This window comes from Carettochelys insculpta, chromosome 25 (assembly GCF_033958435.1).
Source record: "Carettochelys insculpta isolate YL-2023 chromosome 25, ASM3395843v1, whole genome shotgun sequence".
Classification (NCBI taxonomy): Eukaryota; Metazoa; Chordata; order Testudines; family Carettochelyidae; genus Carettochelys; species Carettochelys insculpta.
The window spans coordinates 128567-144852 of NC_134161.1; the positions used below are offsets into that span (position 1 = coordinate 128567).

Consider the following 16286-nt stretch of genomic DNA (forward strand, 5'->3'; position numbering starts at 1 on the left):
ACCTGTGTGGCATATGCTGAGACATGTGGATAGGCCAACCTGGAGAAAGTGGTGGTGAGAGGCCCTAAGAGCTGCCTTTCACAAGGTCAGCAGGTGGAGCAGTGGACTTTAGGGAACTCTCAGCAAGTTCTGTGTAGTTGACTGGATGAGAGTGGGCACAATGGGGTCTTTTCACCCTCCCCTTGCTGAGGAAGAGCAAGAGAAGAAAGGAACAGCCTTCAAGCACCAAGGTGTCCAGAAAGGTCTGACAATGTCCTTTCCGGCAGCAAGGACCCAAGTAGTCACTAACTGCTCTAGGGCCTTTGTTAGGAAAGGCTCTGCTGAAGCCTGGGGTTGAACCAGGGACCTTTAGATCTTCAGTCTAACACTCTCCCAACTGAGCTACTTCAGCAGCTGCTTAAAGGCTGCCACCTCACTATTGGAAATGTTTTTCTCAGCTATTGTTGCTTTTGCGAGTGCCCTTGAGGAGGCAGGAGGAATATTGGCAGCTTCCTTCAGCTTGAGTTCCTCTTTTGCCCCATTTCTGCCTTACTTCCTGGTTCACCCAGTGGCCGCAGGGGACTGCAGGATACTGATGGTAAGGAAGAAGATGGGATCTGACCCTTTCACCACAAGAGTATCTTACCACATCCTCGCCACTTAGCCTCAGGATTATTGTGTGACCGGATGGTGCCCAAGCTTTTTGAGAGGGGCAAGAAGTAAGCAGGGCCACTCGTGTGTAAAGGCCAAGAGTTACAAAGCAAAGCAACCCCAGGGAGAGTCTTTGAAGAAGTGACCCATTGTGATGAAGCATCCAGAGGTCCTCAGGTGCTCTCGGCCATCCTCCCTGTTGAAGGAAAAGGTCCAGGATCCTTGAACCATGGAGGTAAATGTGTGGTTGTGCAGATCATGTCGCAGAGAGAGCTGTGGTTTCTTCAACCATGGGATTCTCTTCTGGGCATCCACATTGCAAGGAGATGGGATGACTTAACACAGAGAAGATTCTATGTTTCTATGACCCAATTGGGTAATTATATAAGGGGAGTTGGGAGAGAGTTAAAAAAGATTTAAAAACAAGCCACAGACGTCGTCTTGAGACCAACAGCACCTCAGCTCAAGGTAGTTTCTCTTGAAAAGACAACTGGCTCCGCAACCCTGAAGTTTTGATTCCATTTTAACTCTTTTTCAAAAAAAGTCTGCAGTTATCAGGTTGATTAAACCACCACCCCTTCCTATTGTTCTCCTTTTCTCTTCCCTGCTTACAGCTGTGAGCTAAGTGAGAACATTGGACTCTTAGTCTACCAAGTGTACCAAGTAGACTTAACTCCATCAACTTGGTGTTATTACTAAAAGGAACCAAACTATCAAGCTCACCAGGCCACCTGAAAAATGCTTTCGAAGTGGCCCTTTCAGAAACGATTCAGGGGCAGAGAGGGTCCCATTATGGGCTCAGGAACAAGGTGAGTGGGTTAAGAGAGTTGTTCCCAGGCAGAGGAGTTAGCTCAAGTGGCAGAGCGCACAAACCCTTGTCCTGGTATAAGTGAATAACACAAATTCAGAGCTCCTCCTTTCCTGGCTCTGTGTAGATCATTTATAGGTCCAGGGCACAAACGGAGCTGATGTGGAAAGACTTGACACGACAGAGTGCTGAGGAGGACAGTGAGCTGGCAAAGGGTTTTTTTCTGCCCTCTCGGGGCATATGGGGATGGAACTGAAGAGAAGAAGATCCTCTTTTGCTCTGAGGGTGACAGAAACATCAATTGCTCCTCTCCAGACCTGAGGACAAGAAGAGACTTTTCCTGCCTAAGGCCAGGAGCTCAAAGGAGACAGAGAGGGAGAGAGAGAGAGCAGAGCCCTGGCTGGGCATCTCCGGAGATCATGATTCTAGCTAGTTCAAATAGCTCTTTTGAAAAAGGGGCTTCAAAACAGGTTCCATTGTTTGTAGATACTGAATGTCCAAATAGCAGAGCAGTGTTTCCAAACCCATGTTGAGTGTAGCTGTGCGATATCAGAACCAACAGCTCTGGAATCCCTCTCCTGGAATCGCTTATTGAGGAAGAGCGCTGCTGTGCACACACAGCCTTTGTGTCCCTCAGCCGTAGCCATGGGCAGCCACAGGGATGCTGTGGCCTCTGGAATAAGATCGGTGAGTCAGAAATTATGCTCAGACACAGGGGAATTAGCTCAGTTGGTAGAGGGCTCATTTAGCGTGCGAGAGGCTTTGGGATAAATGCCCACGTTCTCCAACAGAAGTGGTGTCTTTTTTCCTTCTTTTCCAAGGCAGCGTCAGGCCGGGAGCGAAGCTTCTCCAGTGCCCTCTTCCATTTCCCTCCGTTTTGCTCCCTGCAAAGAAACAGCCCATTTGGGTTCGAAAGCTGCTGGACCCCGGGCTCCTTGGCCTTAAAGATTTCTCCTTAAAACAAAGGTTAACCTGGGTCATGTGCTATGATTACCGAATCTTTCAGATGTCGCCAGGTCCCCATTTCTAGGGAGCTTCCAGCACTGACCACAGTTTCCCCAGTACAGCAGTCCCAGGACACTTGTCCTCCGGGTCTTCACTGGCCAAGACCCTTCCCCAAGCAATGTGGACCATGAAAGCCCTGTGGTTGCCATGACAATCTGGGCACTGGAGTAGGTCTTCCGGAGGTGGGGGACAGTTTTTTACACCCCTGAGAGACACCACCCAATTGTCTAGCGCGGATCTGTGCAAAGAGTCACCCCCCTTGGGAGTTAAACCTCCCCAGCTCCTCTGCCGGATGGGATCTAAACTCCAGCAGAGCGAAGCAGGCCCAGGTGTGGCTGGCAGGAGTCAGGTGTGGGCAGACAGCAGAGCTCAGGCTGAGGCAGGCCTCATGGCTTAGCCGGCTAAAACACCTCCCTTCTAAACAGGAACCCCTGGTTTCCTGTCCCAGGGGTGCCTAACTACTGCCCTTTCAGGAAACCTGCCAGGACATTGTACCACATGGATGTGAGATATAACCCCCAATGCCCATTCTGCTGGTTTCCAAGATGCTGACAGGGACTCGTAAGAGAGCTGCTGACACTTCAGTGCTCCTCTGCTGAGGTCCAGGGATCGTAGATTCAAGTCTATTGGTCAGTAATTATTGTTTGTGTTCCTTCATGCTGGTCCCTGAGTGTCAGCAGCCACCCCACCTGCTACTGGCACCTGGGGGGTGGGGAGGCTCTTTGTGGCTGTGTCCTGGCCAGGGCTCTCCCCACCTTTGGTTCTCTGTGTTTTTAAGCCTCCCCATGGAGTTGTGAGCATTAGTTGCCTCCTGCTCCAGCTTCCCAGAGGAGGGGAGTTGTGGTGGGCTGCAGCCTGCAACTCCTGCTCCCTCCTGCTTTCCCCTGACTTGTCAGCCTGGCCTTGGGCCTCTTTCCTTTCGCATCAGAGGGACGAGGGACAAAGCTGAGTTGAAGTGCAAGGGCCAAACTTGCGGGCGTGAGGTGAAGCTGTGAGAAAAGCAATGCCTGGGAGTGTGTGAAAAAAGGGGAAGACTTTATCTTATTGTCAACCCCAATATGAGCAGCTGGCAGGACTCTGACCAGGGACGCCATGGGAGGGACCTGTGAAACACATATCCTTTGTCACAGAAGCTGCTCTTGTTTCTGTGTTGGAAATCACCTCGTCCTTAGGAGTTCTAAATCTGCCCTTCCCCAAGCAACGTGGACCACAAAAGCTCTCTGATTGCCAGGATGATATGTGCAGTGGGGGAGGTCTACATTGTACTGGGGGGGGACAGTTTTTACACCCCTGAGTCATGGAGTGACACCACTGAATTTTCTAGCCCAGACCTGTCCAAAGAGTCACCCCCCTTGGGAGTTAAACTCCACAGGCTCCTCTGCCTGACAGGATCTCCACTCAAGCAGAGCTAAGCAGGCCCAGATGGGGCAGCAAGGAGTGAGGTGGGGCAGACAGGAGAGCTTGGCTGGAGACAGGCACCATGGCTTAGCTGGCCAAAGCACCTGCCTTGTAAGCAGGGGATCCTGGGTTCAACTCCCAGTGGTGCCTTGTTATTGTCCCTTTTTGGGGTTGGCTACTGCTAGCAGACAGGACTGGTCCATGTGTGTATTTGATATGACCCACCACGTACATTCTAATGATTTCCATGATGCTGACGGACTCATAGCAGAGCTGCTGACAGCTCAGTGCTCCTGGCTCCTCTACTAGTGGGGGCAGGGTCCTGGTGGGGGGGTGAGGCTCTTCCTGGGGGTCTGCAGGCCAGGGCTCTCTCTGCCTTTGATACTGTGTTTTTCAAGCCCCCCCACCATGGAGTTGTCGGCATTAGCAGCCCCCTGCTGCAGGTTCCCAGAGGAGGGGAGTTGTGGTGGGCTGCAGCCTGGGATGATTCCTCCCTTCTGCTTTCCTCTGACTACTGAATGCTGGACTAATCTTGACCATCACAACCTCCTCTGGTGAGGAGTTCCATTGGCTGGCTGTGAGCTGGGTGAAAAATGCTTCCTTTTTGGTTCTGGTAGATCTAGTGCCCATTAATTTCATTCAGTGATGCTCGTTCTCGTGTTATAAGGAGTAAATAGTATTTTCATATTTATGGTCTTGTTGGGGTGGTGTATTCAGAACCCCCTTTATGTTTCACAGGGCAGCGTAAACTTGCAGCCACAGTCAATAGTCCAAGTGCTGTCTGCAGGGCAGCCTGGCCTTACGGACAGAATCAAGACAGCAAGGTCCTTAATGGATCAGCGCTTTGGAGGGGGGTGTGGGGTCACAACCACAGACCCCACAGCAGGGAGCTGGTTTGTGGCTTAATCACATGGCTAAGCACGTCCAGCAGTCTGTGCAGCTGTGCCAGGATTGTGTACCCAGCACCCCCACAGAACGTGAAGTTTGCGTCAGCCTGGGAAGCAGCAGGAGCATCTGAGCTCCTGGAGCTCCTTTTGAAAGGTAAGTCCTGGGGTTGGGGGGCAGCTGAGGTGGATTAAGCCTGGCTGCTAGTTGGGGCCGTGGCAGGGGAGTAGCGGGATGAAGCCTGTGGGGGGTTAAAGCTGCAGATGGCGAAGTTGAGCCAGGGCCATGCAGGGGATTGAGCTGGAGCTGAACATAGTGGGGGTGAGTCAGAGCTGCACGGTGGGTGGTGAGCCAGAGCCATGCAAGCGCTTGAACTGAGACTGCACAAGGCCAGGTGTGGTGAGCCAGGGCCAAGGGGGCAGGATTTTGAGTTGTGCTTAATGTGCATTAACCAGTGAAACCTCAACCTCCCACACACCTGAGCCACTGAAACATAACCCCCCCCCACTGCCCTGTGCACCCTGAACTGCCAAAACTCAACCCCCCCACCAGCCCTGCAGCCGCAAACCTAAACCTTCCACACATCTGAACCACCAAAACGTAACCCCCCCACTGCCCCGTGCACCCCGATCTGCCAAAACTCAGCTCCCCGCATGTGACCACTATTATTCTAATGAGGTGCTGCATATGCAGGGTAGAGCTTCATTAGCATCTGTTGAAATGGCTCATGAGTATCCCCCTTTTGAAAGTGTAGCCTCAGTGATTAGCTCTTCTGAGAAAGTTTTGATATCAATTTCATTGTGCTGAGAATTACTTTTTTTTAAAGCAAGTGTGAGGAGAGAGAATAAATCTGGTGTTTAAACATTTCTATGTTCTGAAGTTGTTGAAAGAATTCTAGTGTTCTGTTCTGCACACACACATTTCTTTGTGATAACCTGTTGCAAATGTTTAGGCTGGAGCCTGGTTCTGCTTTTCTACTTTTTTCCCCACAGCTATGTCTGCACTGGAGAGCTTTTTTTTTGCAAAAAAGCTGCAGCTCTTTCAAAAAGTCCTGTGGAGCATTGACACACGAAGCCTGTGGCTACACTGCCCAGCCCTTTTGGAAGTGGCATGGAAATGTGGCCGATAGGAAATGCAAATGAGGTGCAGATTTAAATATTGCATGTCTTATTTGCATAACCACTCAGGACCTCAGTTCTGGAAGAGCTGAAATTGAAAGTCCCAGTTGTGAGTGCAGCTGCTTCCCTCTCCTCTAGCAGCTGAGCCGGTGAAGGACTCCCCCCAGTTTTTATAAGGGCCCCCACCTGCCTGTGGCAGGGCAAGCAGTGGCTTCAGGATGCGACGGAGGGGAGGGCAAGGTACCACACAGCAGCAGGTCAAGCTCCTGTAGTGGAGTCGTTATTCCATTTACCTGACGCACAAAAGGTCCTTCCTTCAAAACCAGGCAGAAGCCTCAATGCCTCTGTTTTTCGAGCTCACCCTTATGCTCACAAGGGCTCGTCTCTTTCTGCCATAACCTTTCCCTCTGATAAGCCCAAGGCCCCTGTGACAGGAGTTGAACCAGACCCTGCTCTGCAGCAGGAGAGCCCAGCAGGTGCATTGCAGCTCGTGCACAGAAACCGTGTCCCTGCACGTACCTGAAGGCTTTTCCCTCACTGATGTCCCTGGCGAGGAAGCACAGAGCTGTCTTTGCCTCTCAGCCAACAGAAGCTGTGCCAGGCAAGTGCCCCTGCCCTCTCCCACACCTTCCCTCCCAGCCCCAGCCTGCTCCTGAACCTGCCTCCCACCCCAGCCTGCTCCCCATCCGCCCCCTCCCTCCCAGCCTGGCCTGGCAGAGAAGGGGCCAAGCCAGCTGGAGTTGCTGTGCTAACGGAGCAGCTGGAAAGGAGCAGAGCATGTCAGGAGCAGACACAAAGGCTGCAAACCCTGCCGATGTCCGGCCATGGCCCTGGTCCATATCCACCCAGCAGGGGCACATGGAGAGAGCCGGTGCAGGGCCCAGCCCCAGAGCAGAGACTGACCACGGCCGGGCTGTGCTGCTCTCAGGACAGGGCACAACAGGGCCCTGCTCACCCCAGCAAGCAGCACTGCAGGGTACAGGAGTGAGCGTAGCCCTGTTGGGCAAAACCTGCCCCTCCTGTGTCCCCGGCCGGCCAGCGAGTGGCAGAAAGGTTCCTGGCAGGGTCGAAGTTGGGCCATACAAAAAGGTTCCAGGCATGTTGGGTGAGGTGGCTGGGGGGTGAAGGCAGTGGACTGCTAATCCATTGTTCTCTGAATGCACGTGTGCAAATCCAGCTCTTATCGAACCTTTCCAGTCACCAGCCGGCTGAGCTGTGTTGAGTTCCAGGCTAGTGTGTGATGCTACTTCCACTACAGCTGAGCCTGCTGCCTCCCCGCTCCTGTGCTGGGCAGACTCCAAGCACAGGCCATCTGTGTGAGGCTGAGCTGAGCTCTGGCTGCAAGGGAGGGATGACTTCATTTGCCTCACAGACCCCAGGCTGTCTCCAGTGTGAGCCCAACAGTGCTGTGTTCACCTCAGTCCCCTGCAGTGCTGCTGCCCGGGGAGAGCAGAGACCCAAACACTGCCAGGGTGCAGGGGTGCAGTACCCAGCCAGACATGGGGGCCAGGTGGGGGCAGCCCTGGTTTAGCTGCAGCCAGTGACATGGGCAGCTGCCTCTGAGGAAGGGCCTGTTCCCAAGGCTGAATCAGGGGCTCTGGTCTCTCCCAGCTCCTGGGCTGGGCTGGGCAGTGCACAGCTGGGAAAAGAGCAGATACTTGCCCAGGGGAAAGAATGTTTCTCTGCCCCAACTGCAATAGGTCCTTCCACAGCACCAGCTCCAGGCCCTGAGGCAGGTCTCCATTCAACTGTGCCACCCTGGGCAAGCCCTGAGTTCTTCTGTGCTTCTCAGCAGCTGGGGATGCCTCTTTGGGACATATCTCCTGCCCCACTGCTAAAAGGAGCCCTGCAGTAAAGAGGCCCCACTTGGAGATTGGCTGATTTTGTACCACCTTGTGCTGCTGGCCTCAGCATGCATGCTGCTTTTGGGGTGGGTTTGGTGGAGAGGAGAAGCCAGGCGGGGGGGCTCTTTATGGAAGTCCTCTGGCCACATGTAGTCATGGTCCCCCTTCTTCTTAAGCTGTCCTGAGGTGCTCTGTGGCATTGGAGCCATCCCACGGATGTGTCAGTACCAGCAGCTGCACCTCCGGGTGCCTGAAGGAGGACAGGTGAGCTGGGCTGCTGCCCGGAGCCATCAGGCCCACCAAGAGTGGGTCCATGTCTGGGAGGCCCTATGGGAGTACTTTGACTGGGGTGGTCCCAGTGAGCACCACCCAGGCCACCCCTGGTGCACCCCCTGCACACTCACACCACCGCCTGCACACCGCCCCCACCACCCACTGACCACCCCCACCACCCACTCACTGTCCCCATCACCCACACACCAGCCCCCACCACCCACTGACCACCCCCACCACCCGCTCACTGTCCCCATCACCCACACACCAGCCCCACCACATGCACACCGCCCCCACCACCCACTGACCACCCCCACCACCTGCTTACTGTCCCCATCACCCACACACCAGCCCCCACCACCTGCACACCACCCCCACCACCCACTGACCACCCACACCACCTGCTCACTGTCCCCATCACCCACACACCAGCCCCACCACATGCACACCGCCCCCACCACCCACTGACCACCCCCACCACCCGCTCACTGTCCCCATCACCCACACACCAGCCCCACCACGTCCACACCGCCCCCACCACCCACTGACAACCCCCACCACCCGCTCACAGTCCCCATCACCCACACACCAGCCCCCACCACCCACCCCCACACGTACCACGGGTGTGTGTGAAAATAAAACTGATTCCTTGTTAAACAACCAAAAAGCTCACCTCTGCGTGTGGAACATAACAAACACCATCATAACTCAGTATGGACATGGGGGAAACGAGATACACTAACTATTTACATGGGGGGACGGGGCACATGGGACTGCCCAAGGGTGTGGTTGCTGATGGGCTCTGGTGGCCGTGGCCTAATCCGTGGGCTGTCGTCTGCCAGGCCCAGGCATGCCAGGGTCATGCCCTGGGGGGTGTGTGCCCTGTGGGGTACGTGCCTGACAGTCCAGCGCCGTGGTCAGGGAACGCCCGTTGGGCAGATGCCTGGCTGGAGCCATAGGAGGGGATGTCCAGCACAAGCTCAGCCTCATTGTTGGACCACTTGGACGGTGGGTGACTGGCTCCTGCTCTGGCCCTTGGGGTACGGCCCTGGGCTCCAGTCCAGACTCAGGCTCCACGTCCTGCTGGGTCTCCTCAGCCATGGTGCCAAGGAAGGCCGGGGAGAGGAGGTGTCGCTGGGGCCCAGGATGGCGATGAGCTCGCAGTAATAGGGGCAAGTGGTGGGAACAGCCCCACACCAGCTGGCCGAGTCCTGTGCCCAGGCGTAACCCTGCTGCAACTCCTTGACCTTACTCCTGATGTGGTGAGGGGTGCGGGCAGGGTGACCACGGGTGGTCAGGCTCTTGGCCAGCTGGGGAACACGTCTGCGTTCTGCTGCTTGCTTCCCATTACGTGGAGCACCTTCTCCTCACTCAGAGCCCCAGAGGTCACGGAGCTCAGAGTCAGTCCAGGAAGTGCTCCTAACAGCCGACCGCTGCCATTGCGGACCCCACTATTTCGAAGTAGAGGGACGTGGAATGTCTGCACACGTCCTACTTCGATGTCAGATGTCGACATAGGGCTCTGTTCCCATCTTCTGATAGGAGCTGCAGCTTTGACATCACACTGGCTAACATCGATTGCAGCTTTGAAGTAGCGTGTCTCATGCGCAGATGTGGCACGTGCTATTTCGAAGCTGTGCTTGCTACTTCCATCTCGCTTTCTCGTGTAGACGCACCTTTTGTGTTCTTTCCAAATAACTACAAATTGCCCCATGTGCCCTTTCCATGTGAGAGCCATCTAGTGACTGACACTCACCTTTCCACTGCCCTGGCGAGACGGGTGGCAGGAGTGAAGAATCAGAACATTCCAAGCAGAAATCTCCATCCCTCCATTGAACACAAACCATCTCTGCCCCCGTCCAATAACACTTTTCCCATCACACTTTTGAACCCGCAATCTCTTGTCCTTATGTAAGTGAATAACAAGAGCTCCTCATTTCCTCACCATCCCCTGGATAGTTGGAGCTGATTTGTACACCCAGTGCCCACCTGGAGCCAATGCAGAAAGATGGGAAGCTACCGAGCACTGAAGAGGGACACTCAGCTGGGGAGAGGATTTCTTCTCTCCTCCTTGTGCAGGTGGGAATAGAGACGAAGAGAAGAAAATCCTCTTCCACTCTCTGAAGATGATGAAATACCAGTTTGTAGAAGAGACCAGAACAAGAACACACGTTTCCCGCCTTAGGCCAGGACAAGCTGTTAGAGAATTGCTCAATCAGCTGAGAACATTAGTGCAAGAAGGCAAGCGCCCAGCATAGGGCTTGAACCCATGACCCTGAGATTAAGAGTCTCATGCTCTACCAACTGAGCTAATCAGGCCACAAGCGTACAGGTTTATCAAGTCCTATCACAGAGGAGAAGGAGTCAAATGTGCATGTCACCTGAGTCTCTAAGTCAAATGCGTGTGGCAAAGTGCTCACAAGAGCCAGACTCCAGTCTTTGTTCTTTGGGCTGCCGGAGGTGCGATGCAAAGAAAACAGACGGTTGGAGTGAATCTTGGCCAAGGCTCTCGCTGCTGCTGCGAGCTCTCCCGAACACCTCACACACCTACGGCCATTTCTGCACAACAAATTAACGCTGACACCGTTTCCCCCAGCGCAGAGCCGGTGCAGGCAGTCGAACACGTTTCTTTTTCATACCGAGAGAACACGCAGTTGAGGAGAGTTTTCCGTGGGAAATTGCCTGTTAGTGACTCACCAGAGAAAGGGGCATTAGTGGCTCACAGGCGGTTGTGCTTTACAGCTGTGGGCGAAGGGAGTAGAAAGGGGGACCTGATTCATTCACCCTTCAGTTCCACTGGGGAGGGCAGAACCCTAACCGAGTGTTTTCCTGCCTTCAATTTGCCCAGCACCAGGTGGATCAGGCTCTGACCTGCCCCAGATGAACGTCAGTCGCCCAGAGCAGTAAGTTATGGGGCAGGAGAATGGGCCAAAGAGGCTCCTCCTCATGCTTGTTTTCCTCACCCTGATTCCTCTCCAGCCTCGTGGGCAGAGCTGAGGAAGGAGAGTCCCTGCGGCAAAGCCCCGGGGGTGTCTGAGATGTCACACAGTCCATCCCCAGCCTGTAACGCTGCTAAGTAAAATGTCTGCCAAGAGAGGGAGGTGACTCCACACCTCTCTTCGGAGACCGAAACCCCCAGACTCTCCATTCCTTAAATCTTGCACCTTAGACCACCCAGCCATTCTGATAAAAGTAACAATTGCTCAATCTAATTCAAATACAGGTTTGTCCTTCAGCCTGGCCCACCCCTCTGTTGCCATCTCCTGAGCGTCTTTGAAGGTTGCAGGGAAGGTGGTGAAGGCAAAACATGGGCCTGTGTGCTTGGGTTTTATAATCTTCCTCCAGACGTGCTTGGAGAAGGCAAGTCTGGGGGCACTGCGGAGTCTGCTTTGCAAAGCTGGGCGATTCCACAGGGGTTGCCTCATGCGAGAGAGTCATGGAATTGTAGCTCCCTTGCTGGGCAGTGCCTGGTGATGTCTGTTCCACAGCAACTGCCTGGGAGTTGGTCACCTCCCTTCTCTTTGTGTCTGCCGAGCAGTGGTGCTCAAACTTTCTGGCTCATGGCCCCCACCCTGCTCAACACAAACCTTTCCAGGGCCACCAGCTAAGCACCCATGATGACAAAATGCCTTTGCTTATCTTCTACATACCTTAAATACTAAATTCTTCCTGTTAGTCTATTAGAGCTCCAGCATAAGGGGAAGTATTAAATTGGTTATGTTGGCAGGGGAAACGTTGTTATCTTCTGTACTCATAGAAACATTGTTTTGTAAATGAATGCTTACTAATGCTCCCATGAGGTTCAATATTGTATTTAGCATTGTTAGTGAATCCTCCTTAATTTCTCATGAAATTCAGCATTGTTTTGTTGCTGAAATCCTGTTCACGTTCTATACGACTGAATAACTCTACCTCCCTGTAACTTACATTCTGTTAATAATCTATTGGTACTTTACCTCCTGATTAATAGGGAATTACCAGAGCGGAATGTCATGAGCAGCAGGAATTCAGTTTGAGCTGGAGGAGTGGATAAGGGAATTATGAGAAACTCTCCCCTGGCTTGTTAGGAGGGGGGTGAACAAAGGAGGAGAGAGGTATAAGTATTGCTCACTTCTTGTTGTAAGGGGTGCAGGCTTTGAGGAGAGATCCCCCTGCGCCTTACTTGGCAGGCCAAATAAAGATTCTTCTTCCACTCTCGGTGTGTTATTGGGCCAGCGTTGCACACCGGGCACGAACTGCCACTGTGCCACCTTAAGAAGGAGGCAACAGTTATAAAGAAATTAATAACAATGAACATTAAAATAATTACACAGCTGATGTGCTTTAACTTTTCCAAACTTGTTTTTAAATAAAGAAAACTATAATTTTCTGTTTAAAAAATTAGTTTCAACTTTCGCATTTCAGGGCTTCCCACAGGCCAGATTGACTCTGGTGGGGTCCCAGGGTTAGTAGATTTTGAGACCCCCCCATGTTCTGTGGTGAGGTAAAAATGAGGGGTTCTGGGGCTGATGGGAGTCAGGTAGGGATGAGGGTGGGTGCCTGGGTGGGAAGAAGGATGTTGGATTGTCCTGGGAGTGGAGATCTGGCCAGGAGGGAGGTGTGGGAGTGGGTTAGGCTGGGGCGGCTCAAAGTGTGGGAGGCTGCAGGAGTGAGTGGGGGGTGGGGTGTCTGGTCAGGAGGGAGGATGATGAAGGAAGGGTGGGTGCAGAGACAGGCCAGGATTCAGGGTGCAGGAAAAAGGGAGGGCCCAGGAGTTGCCCAGGGTGGGGGAGGTGGGCAGTTGAGGCTACAGTGGAGCCTTTGTCAATGGACACAAGGGGACTCCCTTAGGGGGACCAGAGGAGACACCAGCTGATGAAGGCCTGTGAGTCCCTGAAAGCTCCACAGCTGGCCTGTCCACGGAGCCCCAGTTCCCCATGTTTAACCTCCTGAGAAATGTCTCCAGCCCTGCACCTGGCTCCGGAGAACTGAGCCTCACATCTCACTGGGATCTCTCCTCCCCCACAGGCTGTGTCTGCGCTAGAGCCATCTGGCACCAGGAAATATCTTCCCACAAAACTTCTGTCAACAGATCGTGGCCAGACTGCCAAGTGGATCACAGAAGCCGCCCGCTCCGTCGACAGAGCACGCAGGCTGCCCAGCCACCCTCTCGATAAAACAGCCAGCCTGAAGCACAGCAGACAGGGCTGCCTGGTGTCCCACAATCCCCGTTAGTTAACAGAAGGTTAACAAGGACAGATCTCGGTCCACAGAGGAGTTCTGCCTCACGGGGGAGCAGCAGAGAACTGTCGGCAGGAGTGCTGTGTTCTGCCCATGTACTTGGGAAACTGGAAGCTCTGTGGTTTTGTCAACAAAATGTCCATTTGGCCACAAAACTCCCTTGTGTAGACGTAGCCAGGGAGTCTCTGCCTGAGGGCGGGATGACCCGAGAAGCACATTGTTTGCTTGTCCGAAGGGCACATTTAGTGCAAGCTGTCTCAGGTGGTCATAGAACAATAGAGCTGGAAGAGACCTAAAAAAACTATGAAGTCCAGCCCCCTGCTCTAAGCAGGACCAAACCCATCAGATCAGCCCAGCCAGGGCTTTGTCAAAGCGAGACTTAAACTCCTCCAGGGATGAAGACTCCACTACTCCTCTGGGGAGACCATTCCAATGCTTCACCACCCTCCGAGTGAAAAAGCTTTTCCTAATGTTCGACCTGGACCTTCTCAACCGCAACTTGAGACCTTTGTTCCACGTTCTGCCATCCGTGACCACTGTGAACAGCCTCTCCCCAGCCTCTTTGCGACCTCCCTTCAGCCAGTTGAAGGCTGTTATCAAGTCCTCCCTCAGTCTTCTCTTCTGCAGGCTAAACAGTCCCAATTCCCTCAACCTTTCTTCACAAGTCATATGCTCCAGCCCCCTAATTATTTTGGTCGCCCTCCACTGCACCCTTTCCAGTGTATCCACATTCTTCCTAGAATTGGGGGCCCTTTATACCAACACACCTCTGGAGCCCCATCCGGGGCTATTCTACCAACTACCCAAGATCCACAAACCTGGAAATCCTGGACGCCCCATCATCTTGGGCACTGGCACCCTCACTGAAGGACTGTCTGGTTATGTAGACTCTCTCCTCAGACCCTATGCCACCAGCACTCCCAGCTATCTCCAAGACACCACTGACTTCCTGAGAAAACTGCAAGACATTGATGACCTACCAGAAAACACTATCCTAGCCACCATGGATGTGGAGGCTCTCTTTACCAACATCCCACACAAAGATGGAATAAATGCTGTCCGGAACAGTATCCCTGATGAAGCTACAGCACATCTGATGGCTGAGCTCTATAATTTTATCCTCACACACAACTATTTCAGATTTGCCAATGATATATACCTTCAAATCAGCGGCACAGCTATGGGTACACGCATGGCCCCCCAATATGCCAATATTTTCATGGCTGACCTGGAACAGCGCTTCCTTAGCTCTCGTCCACTAACAACCCATCTCTACTTACGCTACATTGATGACATCTTCATCATCTGGACCCATGGGAAGGAGACTCTGGAGGAATTCCACCAGGACTTCAACAACTTTCACCCCAACATCAACCTCAGCCTGGAACAGTCCACACAGGAGATCCACTTCCTGGACACCACGGTGCTAATACACGACGGCCACATCAATACCACCCTGTACCGTAAACCCACTGACCGCTACGCCTGCCTTCATGCCTCCAGCTTCCATCCCAGACACACCACACGATCCATTGTCTACAGCCAAGCACTAAGATATAACCGCATTTGCTCCAACCCCTCCAACAGAGACAAACACCTACAGGATCTCTACCAAGCATTCTTGAAACTGCAGTACCCACCTGAGGAAGTGAAAAAACAGATCAACAGAGCCAGACGTGTGCCACGAAGCCTCTTACTACAGGACAAGCCCAAGAAAGAAACCAACACCACACCACTAGCCATCACCTACAGTCCTCAGCTAAAACCTCTACAGCACATCATCAGGGATTTACAACCCCTCCTGGACAATGATCCCCCACTTTCACAGACCTTGGGAGGCAGACCGTCCTTGCCCACAGACAACCTGCCAACCTGAAGCAAATCCTAACCAGCAACTATACACCGCACCACAGTCAGTCTAACTCAGGGACCCATCCATGCAACAGGCCTTGTTGCCAGCTCTGCCCACATATCTACACCAGTGACACCATTACAGGACCTAACCAGATCAGCCACACCATCATGGGTTCATTCAGCTGTACATCTACCAATATAATTTATGCCATCATGTGCCAGCAATGCCCCTCTGCTATATACATGGGACAAACTGGACAGTCTCTACATAAAAGAATAAACGCACACAAATCAGATATCAGAAATGGCAATATACAAAAACCCATAAGAGAGCACTTCAATCTCCCAGGCCACACACAGTAATAGTAGGCATCCTTCAGTCTGCACAGACTATGGATCACGCCCTTTAAAGTTTCAGTTGAGGTCTTCATTTACAGCGTCTGTTGTGACTATAAAGACCCACACGAGAGTGACAGTCCTTGCTGCATCTCTTGCAGATGTAGTGGGTGTCTGGCAAGTCCTTATTGTGCTTTCTGTGCGCTCGCTTCTCCTCTGCTAGCTGTCTGATCTTCAACTCGCCCTTCTGAAGGCCCTTGTGTAACCCCTGCCTCCATCTGCTGCGGTCGTAGCAGATTTAACAGTAGCTACCCTACAGCAAAGAAATTTCAGGACCAGACTCCAAAGAGAAATTTCTGAGCTACAATTCAGCTGCAAATTCGATGCCCTCAGCTCAGGCTTAAACAGCGACTGAGAATGGCTGGTTAAATACAAAAGCAGCTTCCCCTCCCTTGGTGTTCACACCTCCAGATCAACTGCTGGTAGTAAGCCTCACCCTTGCTGACTGAGCTAACCTTGTTATCCCCACCCTTGCTCTGGCTTATTTATACCTGGCCCTGCAGATTTCCAAGACCAGCACCTGATGAAGTGAGTCTGTGCTCACAAAAGCTCATGCTCAAAACTTTTCTGTTAGTCTATAAGGTGCCACAGGACCCTTCATTAATGTAACCCATGTAGCTAATGGAGAGAGATGCCTGGAGGGAAAGGAGTGAGTGGGGTCTGGGTCAGCATTACTGGGTCGATTTAGGTTCCAGAATTGGGGGTGGTAGTTGTGCATCTCTTCCTGTGGGCTTTGTGTGTGTGTGTTGGTGGAGGAGTCAGACTCCAGGAGGGACAGCAGACAGGGCAGCTGCAGTTCTCTGGCCATGTGCCCAGAGTGCACGGGGGCAGCTGAGCTCAGGAACAGGCAGCAGG

The 16286-nt window shown here is 52.9% G+C and overlaps 3 non-coding genes across 3 annotated transcripts; 1 reads left to right on the plus strand and 2 right to left on the minus strand.

Moving 5' to 3' along the window:
• Positions 1 to 318: 318 nt before the first annotated feature.
• On the minus strand, positions 319 to 391 carry TRNAF-GAA (transfer RNA phenylalanine (anticodon GAA)). The gene has a single exon. It is a non-coding gene; the product is annotated as a tRNA-Phe (tRNA).
• Positions 392 to 3917: 3526 nt separating this feature from the next.
• On the plus strand, positions 3918 to 3991 carry TRNAT-UGU (transfer RNA threonine (anticodon UGU)). Its single transcript has one exon. It is a non-coding gene; the product is annotated as a tRNA-Thr (tRNA).
• A 6216-nt stretch (positions 3992 to 10207) lies between these two features.
• TRNAK-CUU (transfer RNA lysine (anticodon CUU)) lies at positions 10208 to 10280 on the minus strand. The gene has a single exon. It is a non-coding gene; the product is annotated as a tRNA-Lys (tRNA).
• Between the last annotated feature and the right edge of the window lie 6006 nt (positions 10281 to 16286).